Source organism: Pithys albifrons, chromosome Z, assembly GCF_047495875.1.
Source record: "Pithys albifrons albifrons isolate INPA30051 chromosome Z, PitAlb_v1, whole genome shotgun sequence".
NCBI lineage: Eukaryota > Metazoa > Chordata > Aves > Passeriformes > Thamnophilidae > Pithys > Pithys albifrons.
The window spans coordinates 76,652,486-76,678,256 of record NC_092497.1 but is presented as its reverse complement, the minus strand read 5'-3'; positions in this window follow the sequence as shown (position 1 = coordinate 76,678,256).

Below are 25,771 nucleotides of genomic sequence, written 5' to 3'. Positions count from 1 at the left end.
TGAGAGAATTTCAAGCAACCTCATAGGAAAACTGTAACTTTTATGTGGATTCAGCTTTACAATATCCATTACAGTTTGATAGAAATTCTTGTTAATATTAATTGGAATACTATGTTTGGAGTTTTAAATTATGTATTTTTTCACTCTAACAGGCATATTTTAATAGCTTACTTAGTAAGAAACTGTTAGAAAAGTAGTATTAAAAAAGTTTCTGCCCCAGAAAATATTTACTAATTTTCCAATTGAAGATCATGAGTATAAGAAAAAATTGAAAACATTTTCATAAAGCACAGTTAAGTACATGTATGAACATACCTGTTCAGGTTAAGTTTAGAGCTGTATATATCAACAAGAACTCTGGGGTATGATTTAGGCTGGAATAGACAGCAATTACTTTGCCATGTTGAAAGCTAGACAAGTGAGGACTATAAGTGCTTGTGTTTATCCTGATGAAGGATCTACTTACTACTTGGAAGAGGAGGCTTCGTTGGAACAGCCGTTGGAAGATCCCCAGCACAACAATGCTGGAAATGTCAGAATGTTTACCTGCATTTCTCTGCCCCAGACAGGAAGGAGTTGTAGGGTCCAAGTAAAACTGAGACAGAGCTGTAGCCACATTTATCTTTGAATCAGGAAAAGTCTTTGCAGCTCACCTCTGACGCAGTGAGCAAATGAGGTTTTGGGCTAATGACACCATAGTTTTCCAGTCCATAGCTGGAGAAGTTAGTAGGTCAGAGTCCTGAGGAACCAAATTTAAATAAAAATCCAGAAATGTTCACTACCAATTAAACTATCTTGGACAATCACTGCAGAGCTGTCTTGTTTCTTTGAAGCTTAATTACAGTCAAGAGACTTTTTAAGTATCACTTAATTTCTATGTCATATATGCTATCTACATGGAAGGTCTGATTTTGGAAAACTACTCTGGTGAACAACTTACATAAGTCTGAAGTTGCTCTTTCACACCACTCTAACATTAGTATTGCAACAATACAGAAAGCCCAAAATTGACTGCCTTTCCCCCCAGATTTCTCCCCAAAATGTCAATCACTTTCATGGGGTAATTTTCTCCTTTATTATATCTTCAACCAGTGCCATGAACTGAGCACAAACTTGCTTTCTAATCAGAACACTGAAGATTGTTTGACAGTCTCTCTACATAGTGATGTATGATGCTCAGGTGCTCTGTTCCACAGGCAGCAAGGGTATTTGTTGCACATATAGAGTGTACAACTGGTAGTGCATTTAGCCAGTATCAGGACAACTGATTTTCTAGTGTTAACAACAAAGATAGCATCTAGAAGATATACAAGAGAACTGGGCTATATTCAGCTAACCAAGAGTGTCTCTGTAGAGAGTAAAAGTCTTTGCAACATTCCATTCTGACAGTTTTTCTAAAAGCTTCATGAAAACCCCTAACTGAATAGAAATGCATCTTTTCTTCCTTAGATTATTTTTGCATGTTTTACAGGGAGACATCATGTCTTGCTTGTCACTGAGATGCAAGCTGATAATGAGTCATTGCTTTCCTTCAGTGGAAGGAAAGCACATTGTCAACAAGTTTTGGAAGTAGACTCTTTGATTTTAGGTTCTGTTTGTAGCTAAATGAAGAAAACAGCTCTTTAAGCAGTAAGAACAGAGATTTAGAAGACATGTGAAGATTCAACAGACCTTAGAACAAAACATCCTGGTGGTAGAATTATTGCTGTAGGTTGTCTGTAGCATTGGAGAAAGGAGGTAAAGGATGTGTAGATGAAAAAAGATTTTTGTTCCTGAACTCTCAATCCTGTAAATCTCACACAATGCAAAGTTATTAGGGCTTTCTTCAAATAATTATTTATGCAGAGAACATAATCTGAAGTGCTATGACTTCAGTCTTCAGAGCTGAGCTTACTCTCCTGGAGAGCCAGAAATTAAGATCTGAACGGAACATTTGAAAGAACGACAGATATTCACACATGGAAGAAAAATGATGTAACACACTTTCCTGTATTTAAAGTTAGGCTGTCAATAGAGACATAAATTGTTTAACTCCAGATTCATAGTCCCAGTTTCTCTCTCGAACTATACAAAGGCATTTATTTGATTCTATGTTTTGAATGTAAATCTTTACAAATATGAAGTTTACTGGAAATCTTTGGCTTGATGCAGTGTAATTTCTGTAAATGACGTTCACATACAAATGTATTCATATTTCTGATGGATTAAGCACTGATCTGGCAGCCACCATTTTCCTCTTAAGGGATTTGGAGATCCTGTAGGGTTTTTATGGACAAAATGAATTACAGTATCAGTTGAAGTTTCCTTTTCCTCAGAAAAATAGTTACTGTTTCAAATACCAATTTGAACACTTGCTTAGCTTTCAACACAGAAGCAGTAATACAGATGAGAGCAAGTACTTGCAGTTATGTATATGTTGACTATGATAAGGAAATTTTTAATCAATTTTGATAGACATAACTACAAAATCCTCAAAAATAGAATTAATCAAATTAGATTATTGAAGGCTGGATTGTGCTACTCTCATTCATTTTCCTTTGTCTGGTTCGAGGTATCTGTGTGGCTTGATGTGAATGCATGACTAGAAATAAGAGCTGACTTTGAGGATGTTTTAGTCTGTTGTTAGAACTATTTTATTTTTCCCCATGGAAACAAGTGTTTAAGTAAAACAAGCCACCTGAAAACATATTTTATTATGCTATAGTCCAAGTGGAATGCAAATGATCTTTAGTATTTTACAGTACTTAAGAAAATTTAGCCTAATCTTTGCTATTACTTAAAAAAATTACATACACAAACGTGCACATATGTATGTGCAAATATATATTTGTGATTTAGATGTGTATTTGGAGACAGAAATACTGACCAAAGACAGCTTTTCAATTTTTAAATCAAATTTTAAATTCCTTTTAGCCATAAAAGTTAGGTATATATTTCTCCAGCTTGGAATAATAAACTTACAAAGGTGTTGTTGAAAAAATTACTGTAACGGCTTCATATCTAAAATCTTCTTGTATTCCTCTGTGATTGATGCCCTTGTGAGGGCATCAATCTTCTCATTGTGTTTAGAGGCCTAAAAAGGCATTCTCACTTACAAAGCCAGGACCTGGTGAGAAAGGAAATATTTACAGTGGTCCTTGAGCCACTAAGAATTCCTGTTCAGGGATATTAGGGACAGAACAACCAATCTCTCTCTTTTAACTTGAGAGGTTATGTGGCAGGAGGTATTGAGCAATCACTCCAAGTGGGAGTCAGGGAGAGGTGCTTTACTCTGCTCTGCTCTACATTAACTGCTCCATCTGTTGAATGGGGCAGAGTTAGTGGAAAGCACTGTTGAATTTAGTTAGAAGAGCTGAACCTGTCACTAAAAAGACTCCTTGCACCCCATTGCCATGAAGTTACACTGCAAAGCTTATGTCTCCAGAGGATATCCATCCTATTGAACCCCAGGATGTATACTAGACACTCTGTCTAAATTTTTTGTTGAAGAATTTTTTTCCTGCTCCCTAAGCTTCTTTTGGATATCTCTTTGCTATTGCAATACTTGATTACAGAGATATGTAATAATACCCAATGACCAGCACAAACCAACAGCTTATGATTTGTTGCATTTCTGTTGTATTTCAAACATTTCTTAGATAACACTAGAAAACATTTTACAATAGTTGAAAATGCACTGTTCAAATGACCACATGGTCTGCCTGTGACTTGGAGGAGGGATTTTTAAAGTTCACAGCTTCAAACATATCTCTTTGAAAGAAATATTTGTAAGAGGGGTGCACCTTCAAATGGTGGCTGCAGATAATGGATGCTGGGTCTGGGAAGCAAACCTATAGAAATTCACTATTCTTTGACTCTTTTCCCCCAAAAATCTTCACTGGTATTCCCACAGGAAACGCAAGCTTTCCAGGCTTTATGGTATGTGGGAATGTGGTATGTTTTAACCCACATACAGCTGCACTGAGTCACCAAATCTGAATATCTCTGTCTGCTCAAGAAGATTATGGAATTTTATCCAAAGAAAACATGTTTGCCAGTAATATAATGGTGAGATCATGGGCTATAACTTACAGATATAAACAAAGTGTCCTTTCTTTCTTTCTTTTTGTATTATTCGATATATTTCTTCACGTCTAAGTGAATCAGATTTTTAAGAATACATTCCCATTTGTTCAGTCAAAAATTTCTTAAAATATGAAAGCAACATTATCTGTACATTCAATATACACATAACTTTTTAAAATATCCTGGGCCTGGATTACCATACTGGCAAATACTGTATGTTCAAATGATTTCCTTCTCATTTATTTGAATTTTGCCAAAGTATTGGCCAAAACCACACAGAAGTTTAAGAAAAAGTATTCTGCATCTTGGAGAACTTGGAATGAGTGACAGCATGCTCATAATCAATCATACAATAAGAGATAAGAAAATACAACATAGATGAATAGACCAGTTTAGTTCAGTTTGTATTTAGTATATGTTAGTATTTCCTTCCTAAGTAATTTTGCAATTATTCATAGTGACCTTCAATCATTCCAGTGAAAAGGCTGGAGGTTCCAACAAAACCAGAGAACAAATTCAAAGGAGATAAGAAAAGATCAGGGTTTGCACCCCAGACTGGAATGGATGTGGTTCTATAACCTCATTGACAACACTGTGCTGGAGGGTGGTATCTCTCATTGGGGGTCATTGTGCCACATAAGGAATGTATGTAAGGATCATCAGGTCCAACTCCCCATGCCTCAAAAGGCTATCTAAAACCTTCTGACTAACCAGATGGTACTTGGATTCTGACAGGCTTCGTGCCATGACCACTTCTCTGTTCCAGTGACTGACCAGCCTGTCCCTGAAGAACTTATTCCTGGCATCAAATGTGAACCTCTCCTGATACCGTTTTGTTCCATTTGTTTGTGTCTTATTGCTGTTCACCAGAGGGAGGAAAGCAGCACCTGCCCCTCCCCTGCTTGCCTTGAGGAAACTGTAGACTATGATGGGCACACCCCTCAGCCTTCTCTTCTCCAAAGTGAACAAGCCAAGTGACCTCACCTACCCCTCATATAGATTCCCATCTAGAATCTGTACCGTCTTTGTATCTCTCTTTTAAATGCTCTCTAAAAACCTCATGTGCTTTTTATATGACAGTGCCCAAAACTGCACACAGGACTCAAGGTGAGGCCACCTAGTGCAGAGCCGAGTGGGACAATCCCCTCCCTCAACCAGCTGGTAACACTTTGCCTGATGGCCCCCAGGACATGGTTGTTCATCTGGCTGCCAGTGCACACTGCTGACTCATATTCAACTTGTCATGTATGTATGTATAATATATGTGTGTGTGTGTGTGTGTGTGTGTGTGTATGTATATATGTGTATGTACATGTGTATAAGCAGCATTACCTCATCCCAGGTGGAGAATTTCCTTTTGTCAAATTTTATATGGCTGGTGATTGTGCAGCTCTTCAGTCTATCCAGATCTCTCTGAAAAGCCTGTCCACCCTTGAAGGAGTCCACACCTTCTCCTAACTTAGTAATCCAGAAATTTACTTAATGTATATTCAATTTCTGCATCCAGGTAATTTATACAAAAACATTAAAGACACTGGACCTAAAATGGAAGCCCACTGGACCATGGGAACCCCAGTGGTGACTGGCTTCCAGTCTGGTGTAACCCCATATACTACACCATTTTGAGCTCGATCCCTCAGCCAGCTGATCAGCCAGCATAATATGGACTTGTCTAGATGTACACTGGACTGTTTGTACAGGAGGACACTGTGTGAGACAGTATAAAAACCTTGGCTAAAATTCAAAAACCCCATAATCTTCTGGTCTCTCTAAGTCAACTAGATGGGTGTCTGTAACCTTCTGTGGCTGTGGTGTTAGAGGAAATCCAGTAGTAGTACACTCAACTATGTGGGAGACTAATCATAAAACAGTCTGGAATTGTCCCAGTGCCATTTTTATATAGTGTCTCTTTGACTTTTCTGAATAATATATGCAAGACAAGCCTTAAGATCATGTGAAAAGGCTGCTTTTGCACTTCACAGAATGGAGCCTCAAATGATGCCTTTTATAAGATTCATCTTTATGATAGAGTAACCAAGTGAGACTAGGAGGGCATTGAAGATCAAGAGATGAGAATAGACAAAGATCAAGTCAAAATTAAAGGTGCTTGCATTCACTACTCTTGTCCTGCTCTCTAACTGAGCTTACTGGGCTTGATATAGTGGCTGGCTGCTCGTCAACAAAAGAAGTCTCACCATAAAATGCAAAGTGAAAGAACTCAATAATTAAACTACAGATTAGAATTAGGTATGAATAGTACCTATTTACAAATGACTTTCCTTTTAGTTGTTGCAAAAGGACAAAACAAAAGTGTACCTTACTCCAAATTTTGTGAATATAGAATAATTGTAGAATCATAGGATCATAGAATCGATTGGGTTGGAAAAGACCTCCAAGATCATCGAGTCCAACCCTTCGTCCAACTCCAGTCCATTTACTAGATTATGGCACTCAGTGCCACGTCCAATCTGTGTTTAAAAATCTCCAGGGATGGTGAATCCACCACCTTTCTGGGCAGGCCATTCCAATGCCTGATTAGTCTGTAAAGAATTTGTTTCTGATCTCCAACTTAAATTTCCCCTGGCAGAGCTTAAGCCCGTGCCCCCTTGTCCTATTGTTGACTGCCTGGAAGAAGAGACCAGCTCCCACCTGGCTATAACTTCCCTTCAGGTATTTATAGACAGTGATGAGGTCACCTCTGAGCCTCCTCTTCTCCAGGCTAAACAACCCCAGCTCCCTCAGCCTCTCCCCATAGGACCTATTCGCCAGTCCCTTCACCAGCCTTGTTGCTCTTCTCTGGACTCGCTCCAGCACCTCAATATCCTTTCTGAACTGAGGGGCCCAGAACTGAACACAATACTCAAGGTGTGGCCTCACCAACGCAGAGTACAGGGGAAGGATCACTTCCCTGGTCCTGCTGGCCACGCTATTTTTGATATAGGACAGGATCCCATTGGCCTTCTTGGCCACCTGGGCACACTGTTGGCTCATGTTGAGCTTCCTGTCAATTAGTACTCCAAGGTCCCTTTCTGCCTGGCTGCTCTCCAGCCACTCTGTGCCCAGCCTGTAGCGCTGCAGGGGGTTGTTGTGGCCAAAGTGCAGGACCCGGCACTTGGCCTTATTGAACTTCATCCCATTGGAATCAGCCCATCTCTCAAGTCTATCCAGATCCCTCTGCAGAGCCCTCCTGCCTTCCAGCAGGTCAACACTCCCTCCCAACTTGTTGTCATCAGCAAATTTGATGATGATGGACTCAATCCCCTCATCTAAATCATCAATAAAGATGTTAAACAGGACTGGACCCAACACAGACCCCTGGGGAACACCATTGGTGACCGGCCGCCAGCTGGATGCAGCTCCATTCACCAGCACTCTCTGGGCCCGACCCTCCAGCCAGCTCCTAATCCAGGAGAGGTTACACTTGTCCAAGGCATGGGCTACCAGCTTTTCCAGGAGTATATTATGGAAGACAGTGTCAAAGGCCTTGCTGAAGTCCAGACAGACCACATCCACAGCCTTCCCCTCATCCACCAGGTGGGTCACCTGATCGTAAAAAGAGATCAGGTTGGTCATACAGGACCTGCCCTTCCTAAACCCATGCTGGCTGGGTCTAATCCCTTGTCCACCCTGAAGGTGCTGTGTGATTGCAGTCAGGATGAACTGCTCCATAACCCTGCCAGGCATGGAGGTCAGGCTGACAGGCCTGGAGTTGCCAGGGTCCTGCTTGCAGCCCTTTTTGTGGATTGGGGTGACATTTGCCAACCTCCAATCATCTGGGACCTCCCCAGAGAGCCAGGATTGTTGGAAGATGATGAAGAGCGGTTTGTCAAGCTCTTCTGCCAGCTCCCTCATCACCCTGGGATGGATCCTGTCTGGTCCCATAGACTTGTTAGGATCCAGCTGGCTCAGTAAGTCAGTAACTATATCCTCCTGGAATACAGGAGGGCTATTCAGCTCCCTCTCCCTGTCTGCCAGCTCCAGAGGCCAGTTGTCTTGAGGGCCACCTGTCCTACTGGTAAAAACTGAGGCAGAGTAGGTGTTAAGTACCTCAGCCTTCTCCTCATCTTCCTTAACTATATTTCCCTCCAAGTCCAACAGAGAATGGAGGTTTTCCTTGCCCCTCCTTTTGTTATTAATGTATTTATAAAAGGACTTTTTTTATCCCTAACTGAAATAGCCAAATTTACTTCAAATTCCACTTTTCTTTCCCTAATTTTTTTCCTGCCTGACCTAGCTCCATCTGTAAATTCTTCATAAGTAGTCAGCCCTTTTTTCCATAGTCTGTAAACTTTCTTTTTATCCCTGATTTCTTGCAGAATCTCCCTATTTAACCAAGCTGGCTGTCTTCCCCTCCAGCTGGCCTTTCGGCACACTGGGATAGCCTGTTGCTGTGCACTCAAAATTTCCTTCTTAAAACATGTCCATCCCTCCTGGACTCCCTTGCCTTTAAGGGTTTTTTCCCAGGGTATGCTCTGAATCAGTTTTTTGAATAGGCCAAAATCTACCCTCTGGAAGTCCAGAGAAGAGGTTTTAATGGTGGCTCTCCTTACATCCCTGAGGACTGAAAATTCTATTATTTCATGGTCACTATGCCCCAGGCGGCCTCCAACCACTACATCATCCACCAGCCCCTCTCTGTAAACAGTAGGTCTAGCAGGGCCTTCCCCCTGGTAGGCTCATTTACCAGTTGATGAAGGAAATTGTCCTCTATACACTCCAGGAACCTCCTAGACTGCCTCTTCTCTGCAGTATGAAGCTCCCAGCAGATATCTGACAGGTTAAAGTCACCCACAAGAACAAGGGCTGGAGATTTTGAGACATCCGCCAGCTGCTTGTAGAACAATTCATCCCCTTCATCATCCTGGTTGGGCGGTCTGTAACAGACTCCCACAAGGGTGTCAGCCTTGTTGGCCTTGCCCCTGATTCTGGCCCACAGGCACTCAACCTTGTCACTGCTGACCTCAACTTCAACAGAGTCAAGAGACTCTCTAACATATAAAGCCACACCTCCACCTCTCCTTCCCTGCCTGTCCTTTCTGAAGAGCTTGTAGCCCCCCATAGCAGCACTCCAGTCATGTGAGTCATCCCACCACGTTTCTGTGACAGCAACTATGTCATAGTTTTCCTGCTGCACTGTGGCTTCCAGCTCCTCTTGTTTGTTTCCCATACTGCCTGCATTGGTGTACATGCACTTCAGCTGGGCCATTGATTTCATTCTCAACTCAGGCTCTAGGCCCTTAGGCTTAGCTCTGGAGAGCCCCTTTCAAACCTAGTTTAAAGCCCTCCTAACCAACCCTGTCAACTTATGAGCTACAGTCCTAGCAAATCCTGCAAAACTCTTGTCTACTGGGACAGGCCACTGATGACAGAGCAACATATTCCTCTCTGTTCATTATCATTAAATTTTGTTTATATAGTGATGTTCTAACCCTATGTGTCCAACAGAATGCTAATTAATTTCAACAACAATTCTCTGTTAATCATTATGAAGTGCAATTTCATCTATTTTGTCATCCAGATTTCTGTTCTCCTCAGAAAACCTTTAATGATGATCATCTGCAGTTTGCTCTTTAAATGAATATTATGCAGCAAATTTTTAAAAGAAACTGAAATGCAAATTTGATATTCCCTGTGGTTTTATGGATGAAACATCTTTGTTTTTCCTTAATTATGGATGTATTAGAATGCAGAATTTTGAAGAATTATCTGTTTAAATTTTCTTTATTTTATAATAAAGTGGGCTAAATTATTCTTATTTTTCCTTTTTTTTCTTCTACTTGCAGAGAATTTAATCTATGTAGACTATATAATTCAATTCAGAGATACAACTGCATATTTAGATTGGACTGAAAATGGTGAGTGAAAAAAAATCTGCATCCTGACATCCAATTTCTGTTGTATCAGGACCACCTACATGTCTACTTTTCAGTGCTTTTCCTTGTAGAGATATAAGCTTCTTTAAAGCAGATTCTACTTTAGTGCACAGTACAGTGGAGCCTTCATAGCCAATGGGAAATTTAAAAGAAAAATATTAGAAAAATAATTAATTAAACTGAAACCAGAGTGAAATAGTTAGATTAAACTAAAACTAGAGTGACTGCTAGCATGATATACGCTGTGAATAATCTCTAAAAAGTATGAATTTAGCAAGCATCGTCATACTGCAGGACTGCTAACACCACATGGTAAGGAGTAGGACTGAAGACAGACTGAGAAGCTGTTTTCTGTGGTCAATTCTGACAACTGTGGCAGACAGTGACTAGCAGAAATTTTTGTTTTAACACTAAGAACAGAATTTTATTAAAATATCATCTGTTAACTCTGTACTTTTGCTTAGTGGAAAAGAGCTCCCTGTTGCAGTCAAAGAATAAGAGCCAGATATGGCAGCCAGATTACAGAGGAAATGTGGAGTTTGAGGCACATCAGGAGAAGCCAGTTGGATTTAGCTGAGAAATTTTAAGGCTGACTTTTTAAAATTTGGTTCTTTGTGTTTAGGGTCTGGGGGTTATTTTAATTTGAATGTGAAAAAATATGTTTTAGGTTTTCTTTTTATTTTCATATTATTTCTATGTGGGTAGAACTTTGGGAAGAAGGTCAGATGAGGGAGACTATGTGCCTGTTACTATTTTTTGCTAAATCTAGAGGCTGAAGAGTAGAACACAGTCTGACACTTATCAGGGGCATCAGAAATGGAGCTAATTTCAGGGTTTTTGTTGCCTTTTTAACATACAACTAGTTCTGCTCTATGATAAGTGTTAGATTAAAAGAGGAGATTACATTTAAGTGGCCAAGAAAAGAAATTTAGCTAGAAGGACTGCCCTGGCAGAAAACACTGAAATTTCTGCCTAAATTTGCCCAAATACTTGCTGTAGCATCTACTGCTCTGCCTTATGTTTCCTGAGCTGTCTGTCCTTGTGTTATGATCTGGTTATTAAAATTATTAGAAATGACTCTGTCTGAATGAAGGTGCAAATGAGACCAGATGCCAAAGTCAATAGTATGGGTTTCAATTAATGGTAAATGTGAGGCAGAGCAAGAAAGACAGAAAGAAATAGGGAGAGGGAAAGAAAGAAAGTGACAGAGAGAAATTAAAATAGAAAATATATCAGCACTGTGGAACCCAGCAGTGTCCCATCAGTCCAGTTCTTCTGATCTTCTTGGAGGTGAGGGTCCCGCAGAACACAGAATGCAATAGATTAATGTATGCACAGGGATGGCAAGTATATTCCTTGCGGGGGAAGCTTTGTAGACTCTTGTGACAGACTGAATTTGTTGCCTCACTTGCATAACGTGCAGTCCTTTGGTAGGAGAAGGCCTCAGGGGTGTCTTAGGGGTTTTTGGTGGTTTATGATCACTTCTCAGCTGTGTCTCACATGAATGTCCTGTGTGTATGGATTTCTCTGTGTGACTGGCATGGAAATACATAAAAACCCTTAACCTCTCTGACAGCCACCACTTTTTATCACAGAATCACAGACTATTCTGAGTTGGAAGGGACCCACAAGGATCATCGAGTCCAACTCTTAAGTCAATGGCCCCCATAGGGGATTGAACCCCTGACCTTGGCATTATTACACCCAAGTTTTAATCAACTGAGCTACTCTCAGGGTCGTATGTGGCCTTTTCAGTGGAGGGGGTGTTACTCTTTGGGTTTGGTGTGGAGGGATTTTGCTATCACACACAAAACCTGTCTACTCCACCACCTCCTGGGCCTTGTTTACTTCTTCTCAGATCTGAGATGATTAGACAATAGTCTTATCTCAAGTTCCTAGTCACAGTCTAAATTCCAGTCAGGAGGCATTGGGAAAGGGGTGCTTCAGTGGTTGCAGCAGTTTAACAAAAAGATCCTTCTATGATTTTGACAATGTTTAAGATGTTGCCAACATTTCAGTCCATCTCATCTTATCATGGTGCTCGCCATCAGTTGCAAGTCCCACAGCACCAGAAGCAGTTTTCAGAGACAGATTTCACTCTAGGAGTGGAAGAAATAATTGTTATGACTATGTTCAAATACAGCACCTAAGAAGTAAGAGGTATCTTGCCCTCCAGTGCCACCAGTTCTGACCTTAGCCATCAATGTCTATTCAGTCACAGTGAATCACTACCCCTGTCCCAGAACAGGGAGCTCAAATTCCTTTAGTTAATTAGTCTTGTTTAGACTCCTTTCCAAGGTAGAGCTGAAGGATATAAGAAGGCCTACAAAACGAAACATAAACACAGGTCAGAGTGACCCAGAAGTCAGAACTGGATGAACTCTCAAGAGACCTTTGTGTGCCTGAGGAAGAGGAGCTGATGAAGACAGAGGGTCATGACGACCCCAGACCCAATTCCAGGGGTTGGACCAGGGGTGGAACCAGGGCTGGACTGAGAAATGTGTAAAACAATGATTGGAGGGATCTTATTATAAAAGCCATGAAAACTAGAACTGGGGCACATGCATGTCATCCTGTATTCCTGTGGACTGTAGGCCCTGTGATATTAAAGGACCTTTACTTTTAATCTTACCCTACAGTAATGTGGCTTGGAGTTCTGCTTGGGGGGGGGGGGGGGAAGGCACTACGGCATCAGTTTGGCACTTAAAAAGTGCTGCATACTTCCAAAGAAAATACATAAAATGGCATGTAAGACCCTAGTGACAAAGCCACAAGCATAACTGGGAAAATTACCTTAAAAATATACCAGACTTCAAAAATTTAATTGAACAAACTTTTCAGAGTCTTTGGTTCTTATTACCTTGAGATAGCCTAAAGAGTAGAAACTCCACACTTTCTTCAGCAGATACTTTTAATATATGTTATGGGTTTAGCCAGGTGGGCCTAAATTTAGGCTTTAAAGTTCAGCTAGGCCTAGGATTGTCAGCTGACTTGAGCTGGGCTGAGCTAGCTAACAGCTGACTTCTTCTAGCCAATAATATTGTATTCCATACCATATTGCATCATCTCAGAAGGGGTAAGAGCTGGTGTGTGGGTGTGGCTTGTTCAGTTGCTTCACAGCTGTGGTCCCAGCAAGACACTCTGCTGTCCCAGGAGGGATGGGGAGGCCCAAGCCCAGAGCACCGGCTTAACATCATGTTATCTGAGGGAAGTAAAATGTTTGTTCTTAGCTTTTCTCTCTGCTTAAGTCTGTCTCTGAAGAACCAACTTCTCTAGAATGATTTGTAGTTAAAATGGTAGAATTTGTGTTTACTGGGAAGTGGGAAGTTATTTCTTGTTATACATAACTTGTGTAAGTGTGTGTTATATTGTAGTTTCCTCTTAATTTTCTCTTTTCTGTATAAATACATGTAGTTAGTTTCAGCGTAGACCTGGCTTTGGAAGTTTTTTTTCCTCTCTCCCCCTTCTTTTCCCCTTAGCTGGTTGGGGGGAAGAGGAACCCTTTCACTCTGTCTTGGACAGTTGGCGTTTTGCCGGCTCAACCCAGGACAATATGGGAGGAAATAAGGATTTAAAAGTGGTAACATACAACCAAGTAGAGCATCCCACAAAGAACCAACCCAGAACACACCAATCCTCACAACTTAACAGAATCCAATCCACTGGTTTTAAGTTACCCAAAATATTAAGTAAGAAAAGAGTACAGGAAATATATTAAGGGAAGAAAAAGAAGCAAAGAAATGTCTTAGAATAAAAGATAAAAATAGCTACTGCCAGGAGTCTTCACGTGGTGACAACAGGCTATGGAGAAGAAAAGCAAGATGGAGCCCATGTGCTTCTGTACTTAACGTATTTTGGCTACTGTGGCCACCGCACCCAGATGGGACATCCAGCTCAAGTTCACTGAGCACTCAGTGTCTTCCAGGACACAGTGAGGGGTGGTGTAACAAATCAGAAGCTGAGTTAGGGGTACCAGTGGTCATGGTGTTGGCAAACTACCAGGCTGCCCTTTTGACTGACAGCTACTCCATATGAGTTCCAAGGCTGCCATGTGGACCCCGTGGGGCTTCAAGCCTGCCATGTGAGTTCCTGGGCTGACTCTTTGCCCCCTCCCCACACATTGGGTTTGTTCCAACCAAATAATAAAATAATAATTTTACTGATCCAGTGACTCACACAGTGGCTGCAAGATATCTGCAGCCTGTAGTCAGTCTTACAATTAGACTCTCAAAGGTGTTAATTAATTAAAAAAACCTTGCAGCTGTTCTGTTCTCCCCTCCTTTTTGTCCAGTGGTGAAGCTCCACCGGAAAAAAGTATAAGAAATGTTAACGGAGAATCAGTAATTTGCAAATAACATCCATTTACTCTTCTCAGAGGAAATTTAGATAGATTCAAGGAAGCATCTACCCAGATTAGTGCCAAAGTCATTATTAACATTGGGATAGCTGTTACAGTGAGTAATTTAAAGGCAAATGCTATCATCAAAGTCCTCTTTCCAGGGAACCTCAAACCCTTCCTTGTTACTTGGTCATATAATATCAAGATACAGTTTTTGCCATGAAGATTTCTTCTCTTCCTCAATATTACTAGGAATTAAGTTGCTTCTATGAACACATGGCACAGGCAGCTCATCTACACTCTGCCTTCTCTAAAGGGCAACAGAAACATTCCACTTGATGTTTTTTTCTTCTGAACTCTGAGTCTAGATTATTTATGAACTGCAAGCATATTAAATCAATCAATCCAGTCAGATGTGAGACCAAAATCTTAAAAATTAAAAAAAATAATTTTGAAATTTTTTTAGATTTTTATGTATGTATCCCCTCCTCCCCCCCCCCCCCCCCCCCCCACACACACAACACAGCTCAGCGAGCTGTTACATATTAAGAAAAGAAGAAACTTTGTACTTTTCAGTACAAAGGTTTTATATCCCAGACAGTCACTGCCAGGAACAGCTCTCCTCCCTGCCTCACCAATTCAGCTGGCTCGTTCATACCTGGGATTGTTTAAAAGTCCACAGAAGATATCCCTAGGGTAAAGCGTACACATCAGAGTGAACTCTCAAGTTTGTGATGCTCAGAGGACCACCATCAAACACCTCCAATGGAGCTTGGGCCCATACCCCCACTTCTTGAGGCTCAGCCCTTTGCCCACTGAGAAGATGAAAAGGCATCCAATATGAGTACTTCACTGAACAGGGAGAATGTTTTGCAAGTATTCCTTGTACATATTCCTTTAGGTCTTTGTGCATTCAAGTATAAAAATGTTATAGCAAATATATTATGAATGTTGCTCTATCTTAGATTAAGTGCATTGTATTGGTAAGTAAGTTAGGCCTGTAAGTGAGTTACTCTTGTGCTTATAGTAAATTTTATAGATTATTTTGGTAAATTGTTTAAATTAGACTATCATTTAAGTGCTGTTAAGTTTAAGTGAAGTTAAAACCTTTAGGCCCAAACCATTTGTCAAGTCTGAGGCAAAGTTTGGCAAGGGGGTCCACTCTGAATCTTGTGACTCAATGGAAGGGTCTCTCTTATTCCCTTTTATCTTTACCCTTTCTTAACTTCTCCTTTTTTTTTCATCCCCAGCCTCTGCATAGACTATTTGTGTTGATTTTAGTTTTATTTTGATTGATTTCAGTCTGATTTTTCCCTGTGTGCTTTAACTATCTAGTAAATAATAAAGTGATCTTTGGCAATGAACTGCTGTACTTTCACTATTATATTAAACCCGCTTTTGCTAACACCTTTGCCAGTGATTCTTTGAGTGACCTAAACACTCATTTGAAGTATTGTCACTCCAGTTTTATGGCCAACAAACTTCCCTCATCTAAGAAAGAAAACTAATACATTGTGGCTGGCAAAACAGGGGAGTCAGCTATGGATATGGGAAGTCTTCACCTTCTGTAGGTTTTAGTGTTACTTTCATTAACTCTGGTACACTTCCAGAAATGGACTTTCAGCAGAAAACACTGAAACAAAGGCAGCCAAGCAATAACTCTACATGAAAGCAAATCTTAATACAGGAAAGGGATTGATGAATTATTGAAAAATGGATGTGATAAAAAAGCAGAGGAAGGTGCTTGGTGAGGAAGAGTTACAGACCATTTTATACCACAGAGGCGCTTTTATACAGAAACCACTCCAGAGATACTCTGGCAGCAGTGAGCTGTGAGAAAGGGTAAGATAGAGTGGACTGTCTTATAGGAACTTCCAGAAACAGGTTTTCCTTAAGTCATCCTTGTTACTTGTAGTGGGTTTTCCCATCAGCAAATAATTGTTCAGAGAGCAAAGAAGCTTAAGTCAGGGTGCAAGCAAGGTACAAGAGGATCTAAAATGAACAGGACCCTTCTTGGCCCCTAAAGCAGCATCAGAGCATTGCCCATGTAGCTGATCCTTCCTAATTCCCCAGCGCCTGGAATTAGGTGACCAAGAGGTAGCTATGCTGTAGTGTGACTGCTAATATTTTGTTTCTCCTTTTCACTTATAGTGTGTGAATGTTGACAAATGAAATGGGTTCTCTGAATGAAGGCTGTGACATGGTTAGTACCAGTTCCAAAAGGTCATGAGTAAGCTAGATAAGGGCAGTCAGGTATGGAAATGATCTATAGGCTCTTCTAAAGGCTATAGGCTTTCTAAATGTGTGGATTGCATTCATACTCATACATTATCAGTTGTCCCTCTCTCACTACTGAAAAAAAATTTCAAAAGATGTGGCTTGCTCTTGGAGAGGTTTCCTTAAAAATTAATTCTATTTTTAACAGAAGAATGTTTTTGGAATTTTCATCCTCTTAGGAGGAACTTAATCTGTACCATGAATATTATCAAAAGAATTTTGGCTTTTACAGAATTTCAAACAGATTGTGAGGCAATGAAAAGGAAGCCTATTGTAAACAAAATCTCATGGCTGTTTAAAAAGACTCTTTTATATCCCTGAGTTCTCTCTCTTTGTAGGAGGATTATCTTTCATTTCGCTTTCTTATATGAAATTTTGATAATTTAACATGTGGGGTTTTTTTCTTTTTTTTTTCTCTTTGAATGTTTACACTGAAACAGGGTAGAAAATTGAAGCAAAATTATTCTGAAATTCATCACTTGGGTTCATGCTGGACTTTGAGGGCTTGAATAAAATAAATTCATATTTTTAAACACTCCTTTTTTTTTGGAAATGATGTTGATATTGGAGTGATCAGTTACTTCCAGTAAAAACAACCAAGTAAAAGCAGTTATTGTCTAATAACATAAGGAAAGGTGTTGTTTTCCTTTTATTACAGATACCAGTGTGGGATTTAGAATGAATGCATGCAACTGCCTACCTGTCTGCCTTCTTTCTATCTGACTTTGACAGGTCATTTAGTTCCTTTTGTTTTTCTTGAGTAAGATTGTACTAGGTTAAGCTCTCTGCTATTCATAATGCGCTGTCATGTTTTAATACTGAAATCTAAGCCAAAGTCAGCAAAATAAATGTTTGATCTGAAGGTCTGTAATTCAGAGACAGCATTTCTTTTACAGTGGTGACAAATTTAGGCTTTGTCTCTTTTTTCTTATACTTATAAATTCTGAAAGAATGGGTAATCTGAACAATGAGGTCAGTTATTTTATTATTGTTCACTACAGATTTCAAGTTAGTTTTTTAAATTATTCTGGAACTCATCGAATCCTTGAGGAAACTGTTGATATTTATGTTATTGATGGCAACTTTAGCTTTTTCATCTCAGTAATTTCTATTTTTCTAATACTGAACTATCAAAGGCAAGTATGTTTTTATTTAGAATGATCACTTCAGATGATTTGAGTAATAATCAAAATTAGTTACCCTTTAACTCTGGAATAAAACTGAACTGGGTGTTATAGTTAGTTGCAACATATCTTGCCAGCTGTAACTAAATGGAAAATAAAATCACCATATTATTTATAAAAGGGCAGACTAAAACCAATCCTTTTTGTTATTTTAAATAAGAAACATCTGAGATGATGTTTTACTTGCTTGACAGATAGCTATTCAGACTAAAAAAGTTCTATTTTCTAAAGTGTTTTCAATTCACTCACTGTGGATATGTCTCTTTGTCAGTGTACAAGTTATCATTACTTCAGTAAAAATGTTTGATCTTACAAGTCTGTGAACATTAGAACAGCTGACACAGAATATGCCACCCTTGAGGATAGATTTTACATTATCCTGTCTTGCTGAGTTGCAAGTGATGCAGAACACTTCCTCAGCATTTGTTCACATTGATGCCTTGATACAGACAGTACAGAAGATGCCTTCCCTTCTTCCAGCTTCACAGAGCACTAAAGGTTTTGTTGAAGATGTTTCTTGTGTGTACATGTAGAGACACAGGTTTTTGACTGTGAATCTTGATTTGCATCAGTAAAGATCTGCACAAGATTTTTGTATAACATTTTACTTGCTGAGTAAAATGTGGAAATAGAATAAACGTACTAATTAACTGTAAGTTTTTGTGGGTTGGCATTATCTCATGCAAATAGCTATCTGGCCTTTGGGCCTTAAGCCCTTTTGATAGTGGAATGAAAGATGAAAATGTTCCAGGATGAACATCTCTATTTGCTTCCCTTTTGTTCTCTTTCAGTGTTAGTCTACATTTAGTAATTTTCTTCTTTTACAATTTTCTCTGTGAAGTGTAATTAATTCAACTTTTAGCTATATGTAAAAGTGGTATTTAATACAAGGGAATGCTTTCCAAGTTCCAGATAAGATTGTTGTTATGAAGACAGACCCTTTGAATATATTCCACTTGAATTTTCTGATACTAATGATAGTGCCAGAAGCATGTAGATGAGTGATTGCTCGCCTCTAAATACTGGTAATTGCTTCATTTTCAATTTCTGAGTTCTCCAATATATTAGATAGAAGAACAGGGTAAGATTATCTGCAGCTTCTCTAAAAATTCTCTGTACTCCTGTGTTAGTTTTAACTTTAGTTTTGGCTTTAGGCCTCAGCTAGGCCTCACTTTTTAGCAGGTCTAAAGGATGTGACATAGATCAGAAGGGGCAAGATCATCTCACTTAAGCAACCACAGATGTATTTCATATCATCTGACATCATTGAGAAGTGTCAAGAAGTATAAAAAGAGGGGGAGCTGGAGCTTCTGTCTCTTTTGGTCTTTGTCTCAGTGTCTCAGGCCCTGCCCTGCCTCTCCCAAGGTTAGGACTTGCCACCATCCTCGCTTTGTTATCTAGGGAGGTGAACATTTCCTTGATAATTTCTCTTTTCTCTTGCTGGGAGGTTTCTCTGGAAGAGTTTTTGGGAGGTTTTCTGGGGGTTTGGGTGATTGGAATGTGCATTATTAGGTTGGGCAACTCGGTAAAAGTGTTATTATTTCTTTTCACCTTTGTATATATATGTATTATATTCTGTTTTAAATTTTCTTTTATTCTGTGTAAATATAAAAACCTTGCCATTTCAAAGTTCCATTTGTAGCTTTTTTTCCCTCCCTTTTCTCAGCAGGGGGAGAGAGGCTCTGGTAGGTAATTGGGCAGTTGGCATTTTGCCAGCTCAACCATAACAACTTACTTTTCCTCCTCATTATAAAACAGAAAAGGAAGCAGTCCTACTGAGACTTAAAGTAATTATAAACAATCCCTGAAACTGATCAGCAATGCAGTTTCTAGTGACAAAATTTAAATAAACCTACCATACATACAGGCTAGGCTGCATGTGTCCTCTCAGGGGGTATATAAGCAAGGTTTGAAAATGTTGACAAAGGGCCTATTTTATGGCCATCAGGGGAATTACAGTGGACAATTATATCCTGAAGTAATTGCAGCTTTCAGAATAAAAATATGGAAAACATAATTGAACTATTTGCATGTTAATCTTGACAGCTTTGGTGGGTTTTTATGGATGCCTGTGACTTCTTGTAAAAAACAGGCAGATGTTTATCAGTAGATGAGCCTTACTTGGTTCTATTTCCTTAACTTCATTCAATCTGCTTTAAACCCTGAATTGTAATCTGGAGTTGCTCACCATTCCCCCTTTATTTTTACCTCATCTCTGGTTTAATTTTTTGAGCCTTATGAGAAAAAAATCCCAGATTTCTACCCAAGTGTTCCAGGTAGCTCTGAAGGTACTTGACGTAATTTCGTGGTGGCAGTGACATAATATTCTTTACTCTGTGGTATAAAAGGACATTGAATTCAAACATCCCTTTTCAAAAATTCAGACCTCCAGTTGGAGGAAGGACTTGCACAGAATTACTTTTTTTTTCTTTATCTTGTTAGTTCAGAGCAAAAAGTAGATTGTGGTTTTCATTGGCTCTTTCATTTTGGTTTTCAGTGTGTTCTTTAAAGCCATAAATCACAATTTGGATATCTTGGCATTGTAATTAAAATCAGTGGACTTCTTAGGCAAGCCTCCATACATAAAGTATGCTTTTACCATGAAAAGAAGTAGTGTGAAAATCAGGGTTAAGTGAAGATGATGAAGAGAGCTTACTTCCAATGACACAAAAATTTTGATGGAGAATACAATTATATGAATAAGGACTATTTTCGTCCTGCCAGTTATGAAAAGCAAGAACATGTCAGTACTGCCTTTAAATTTCTTGAACTTTGGCAATTTTCAGTCAGCTCCCCTACATTTAATATTACAATTATATTTTTTTTTAAATGGGGAAGGATGAGGAAAGCAAAAACCAGAAACAAATTTTTTTCTTTTGCTGGGTTTTTTCTTTTCCCAGTAGGTGCCATTCAGCAATGATCAGCACATTGTGAGTGGAGCATCAGACTAAAAGCACGGTCTATCACTACAACCAGAGAGAGAAGGCATATAGAATCTCTAAAGCCTAATTCTATAAGGTGTGTGGGAAGGTGTAACCAGGGGAAGTGCTATCCTTTCCTGAGTGGAATAAGAGAGCAGGTACAAGCAGAGTCTTCCCCTCTAGTGGACAACAGCATCTTTCTTCCCCTGCAAGACACTTTCTGACATAGGAGAGATTCACAGCTCCTTTATTGCTGCAGTCAACTCTTACTGTTTTTCTACAACTTCCAAGGTTGTATTAATAAACATAAGCAATCCAGAGATGTATTAGTAAACATACGCAACTAACAACGGACCCACTTTACCACATCTTACAAAGAATGTAGGCAGAGCTAATTATAGAAAAAATTAAAAACAAAATAAAAATTATAAAATTTGTAATCACTGCAGTTACACTAAACCTGAAAAAAAATGTGTAATACTACCCGTTATAAAGTACTGCCATAATAGTAGTGCTTTCATGATGGATTCCCTGTCACTTGCTGATACTCTAATTTGGCAATTTAAACTACATAGTCAGTCTTTAATGTTCATCTTCTACTCTAAATTTCACCATCTGAGTCCAGACTTTTGCTTAAAACAATCACCAGGGAGGAAAGGCTTTTGAATGTATTCTAAAAAGCCTTAATTCTGGACATAAAAGGTTCAAGTGTTTGCAAGCATTCAGTTCTTGTCTGCAACAAATAAATAACTTTAAAAAATATTTATTTTAAATTAATTACAAAATAGTTTTAAAATCAATGTTAAACATCTGTTTGGGTTTTGTCTTCATGGGTTATTATGCCCAAATGATTTGGCTTGAAAATGTGTCTTGTCTATTGAGTTCCAGCAATTGCTTTAACAGCAGCAGCCTGTTATGTTTTTATATTTTTAGCTTGAAAAATTAGGGCAATTGCCTAGGACTATGAATCATCACCAGAGGTTAATGGGTATCTGTCCAGTTGCTACAGTTTTTAATGCATACTAGAAAGCAAGTTTTGAGACTATGTTCTGTGTAGTAGTACCTTGCTTGCCTTGCATGTGAGCATGTAAAGCCTAAGATTAGTAAAATACATACAACTAAGTGTGACAATGCAGCAGTTCTAGTGTGTGTTTGGAGCCAACTTCTTGTTTCTGGTTAGTAACTGTAAAGCTCATTTAACTTTTCACAGACCCAGGATCTGTTCTTTTTCCTTTTTCAGTTAATGAAACCAGAGCTTTACCTTAGTGGGACAAGAAAATAATATTTACTCTTATGTTCTAAAAATCTTACCGTCTGCTCATTTCTAGAAACAGATCTAGTCAGCACGCACTGGAGCAACCTTTCACCACATTGGTCGTAGGGATGTAGATTATCTAAAAATATGCTCCTGAAGTCAATACTGCCTTGCTATAAGGAATTCCTGGTGAATAAAACCTGCTAACTCAGCTTTATGTACCTCCTGCTTTCCCAGTAGACACTTTAATTAATATGTGCAATTCAGAGAGTCCTGAACCCGTAACACAGCATAAGATAACTCCTACCGAGCCAGCAAATTACGAGCAGGCTTTATCTGATGTTAAGTATCAGGTTTTTTTTTTCACTTTAATAAATGCAAGTCTAATATTAGTCTGAAAGAGGTGTAAAGCAACAACTTCAATGCACCAGGAGTACTTGGTGTTTGTTGCAATATTACAGTTTCCCTCTTAAGTGTTTTTGTTGTAATTTCTTGTATTTTTTACCACATACTGTTCTGTGGTATGGTCTTAAAAAGTAACCAGAATAAACAGCCTTATTTATTTGCAAGGGAAAGAATAATTGCCTACATACTAACTTAAAGTGTTGAGAGCCATTTTTGCACAAGAGGAAAATCAAATTAATTTCTTCACAGAAACTGTACATCCACAGTATTAACTATTGTTGGGACTCAGAAATAATTCAGGTATGGGGGAGTCCCAGATCCATGTTGGAATAAGACATAGGCCACGTGCAATGCTGCACTACCCCTCAGGTCTTCCTGTACCATTACAGGCAAACCTATGAAGCCGCCTACCAACATGACCCAGCAATACTAGTGATGTACCTGTGTGCACATGCATTGACACCTCGTGCTGTAAAATTAGACTACTACCTTTTTTGTCTTTGAAATTGCTACATCCTAAACAGAAGCTTATCGTACCCTCAAGTACAAAATCTCAAAAACATGACCTAGACAGCAGTTTCAGGATTTGTTGCAGCTGTTTCACTTTAAAACGCTTTCCAAATCAACTGACATTTCATAGGATTTCATTGGAAAATGACAATATTACTCACTTTGTAGGACCAGCTCTCAGTAAACAACTTCAAATCTTCACAAAGACGAGTACACACTTGAGAATCTTCACCCATTTCTCCTTTGTACTGTTATTCACTTTGATCAGAACTGGTTTCTACTCCCTATGTCCTCTCCCCGAAATGGAATTTTGCAATTCCTGTTGTAGACTCTACAACGCAGTTTTTGTTGCCGCCAGCAACCTTTTTTTTTATTATTCTGTACATAACACACTATTCACAAGAAATTAATGAACAATCCTTGTTATTTTGGCATTGTGAGTTACACTTCATAATAGCAAGGTAAAACACTCATGGTGGGAAAGAAATACCTGAACATCTGAACTATTTGTAATTAGTATCACACAAAGGTCCTAGACTAGATTTTCAGAGGAGTGCACTTACAATTCTTTTTATCTAAGATAGTCCCTTACAGCTGAGACTGAGTACTTAGAAAAAAACTAATACACTTGCCAGGGAGAAAAAGAGGAAAAAAGGGAATATGAAATAGAAGATGCAAGGAACAGGGTGATGATGTTTGATAATTAATTTTTAGGTCTAATATCAATCTAATATATCTAATATTGGTGTATCTAATTTTAATAAGTAGTGAGTGTTTTTCTTAGTGTTACTCTATGAATAACTCTATGAACTAGTTTCTGTTCTGTGAAATGCTGTATTGCATACACTACACTGATTAGTCTGAAATAATTTAAGGGTATTTTATGTCATACTAGATGTAGAAATACTCGGCAAAGTGAATTTACCTTAGCTGAAACATTCTACAGTGCTGGTGCTGTCACAGGGTAACATGGTATTTCTACCATCGACATACTCTTATTAATTTTGTATGGAGAGGATGGGGTACAACAGAACGAGTATATGGATGTCTTGAATTCTTCCCTTGAGAATCTGGGGTTTTGTGACTACATTCTTCCACTTACCTTTCCTTTCTTGTTTGTATCTTCTAGTTGACTGTTTTTCACACATTTTTACACACTTTTGCAGTGCCAAGCAGTAGTCCCCTAACCTGCCAGTGTTGATCTTGAAGAACTGAGGCCTTTCAGCCAGACAGACTTCATATTACTCTGATTCCCTATAGTCCATATCCTGTACACAAGTAAAAAAACTCAATCTAAAAAAAACAACCAAAAATAAACAAAACCTCAAACAAACACACAAAAACCAAACCAAACAAAACCCCAACCAACATATAAGAACCCAACAACTAACTCCAAACCACCAGGCTAGAACTTTTGTTTTCTTTTCCTCTATCTTTTAGATACTTAATGCAAAATAGAATGATATCCAAATTCTATACCATTCCTTTTACTGCCCAAATTCAGGAATGTAATTAGTTATTCTCACTGTGGGCCCTGATAAGAATTTTACTGTATGTCCTCCACGTGGTGTTGATCCTTTTGGCAGAATTTCTTTTTTAATATGTATCAGTGGTTTCAAACACACAGAGGAAACATGGTTGTCTTTAAAAACTGCCTAGTCAGTGGTTATTTTCAGTAAGAAAAAAGAAACAAGTCCAAATGTATTCAAAAGCTGCAACAAAAAATGGTTTTCTTTGTTAGCATCACTCTATTTGTGTCTTCTTCAGAGATCCATATACATTTTCTTAAACCCTTGTGAGATGTGCTAAGGCCCATAGGTTATGATCTTGGGTGGAGTCACACTCTGTAATGAAAGTTATTTTGCCTTTTCATTCTTGTGTCTAGCTGGGTACTATCTTTCTCCACTCCACTTTCCTCATCCACTATATTTCATTTATGGTTATCTTTTTATAAGAAACATATGTTGATCTTTTATTTGCATGTGTCATATTTGTGCTGTTTGCATGTATTCTGCTGTCTTTTTACATTCCTCACCAGGACTGAGCACACCTATGTGAGAGCAGAGGTCCATGAGCTGTCCATAATCTCCACAGATTATGTCTTTAATACCACTGCACTTAAATTTGTTTTCCTATTTTCTAAAGCATTAGTCATCTCTAAATGCAAAATGTAAAAATTACAACAAAAATGTTAAACAGCAATGCAACTTTCTAGTAGGCAGAGACTTAGTAGATAGTACAGAAGCATATCTATCAACTAGAGAAGGAACTCAAAGAATCAAAATTCCTAAACTATATCATGACTAACAAGTTGACCAGTTCTGAGCATATTTCTGTACTCTGAACTTGGGCAGTACTCTTGTTTATGGTGATAAATTGTTGGAGCAACACTGGTGGACTTTCTCCTTGTGCCCTCTGAAATTCTTAAAACATGGGAAAGGACCATATGATTTATTTGTATGCCACTATTAGCCAGGAGCAAAGCTAGTCTTTGAGTAGGGAGTCAAGATAGAGTAAAAACAGAAGCCAATGCAATTTCGGATTGAGATACAGAATAGGTTGTAGTGGGAAAAAGCATTTGAAAAGTGAGCAGTGCTGCAGACTTCGCATCATGTGAATGTATGTGTAGGAGGTAATGTAATTTAAAAATAATTTAATAAGTAAACCAAGGGCCTGAAATCACCCTATCCATATATTTCTAATGTTGCACATCCATCTACCTGCAACCTCATTATTTTTTTAGGGAAATAACTGGTTCTAGGAAACACAAAGATATTTTAAAAATACCATTATTTAGATAATTAGTCCCTCAACACATCCTAGGGAGCAAACAAATTAACCAGCAATTTCTCCTTTTGAAACCTACAATCTTTCTCTTTCTCTTTGATCACTGTAATTATCAAAGGAATTAAATGTTATTGGTGCTGTTATTTGACTGCAGT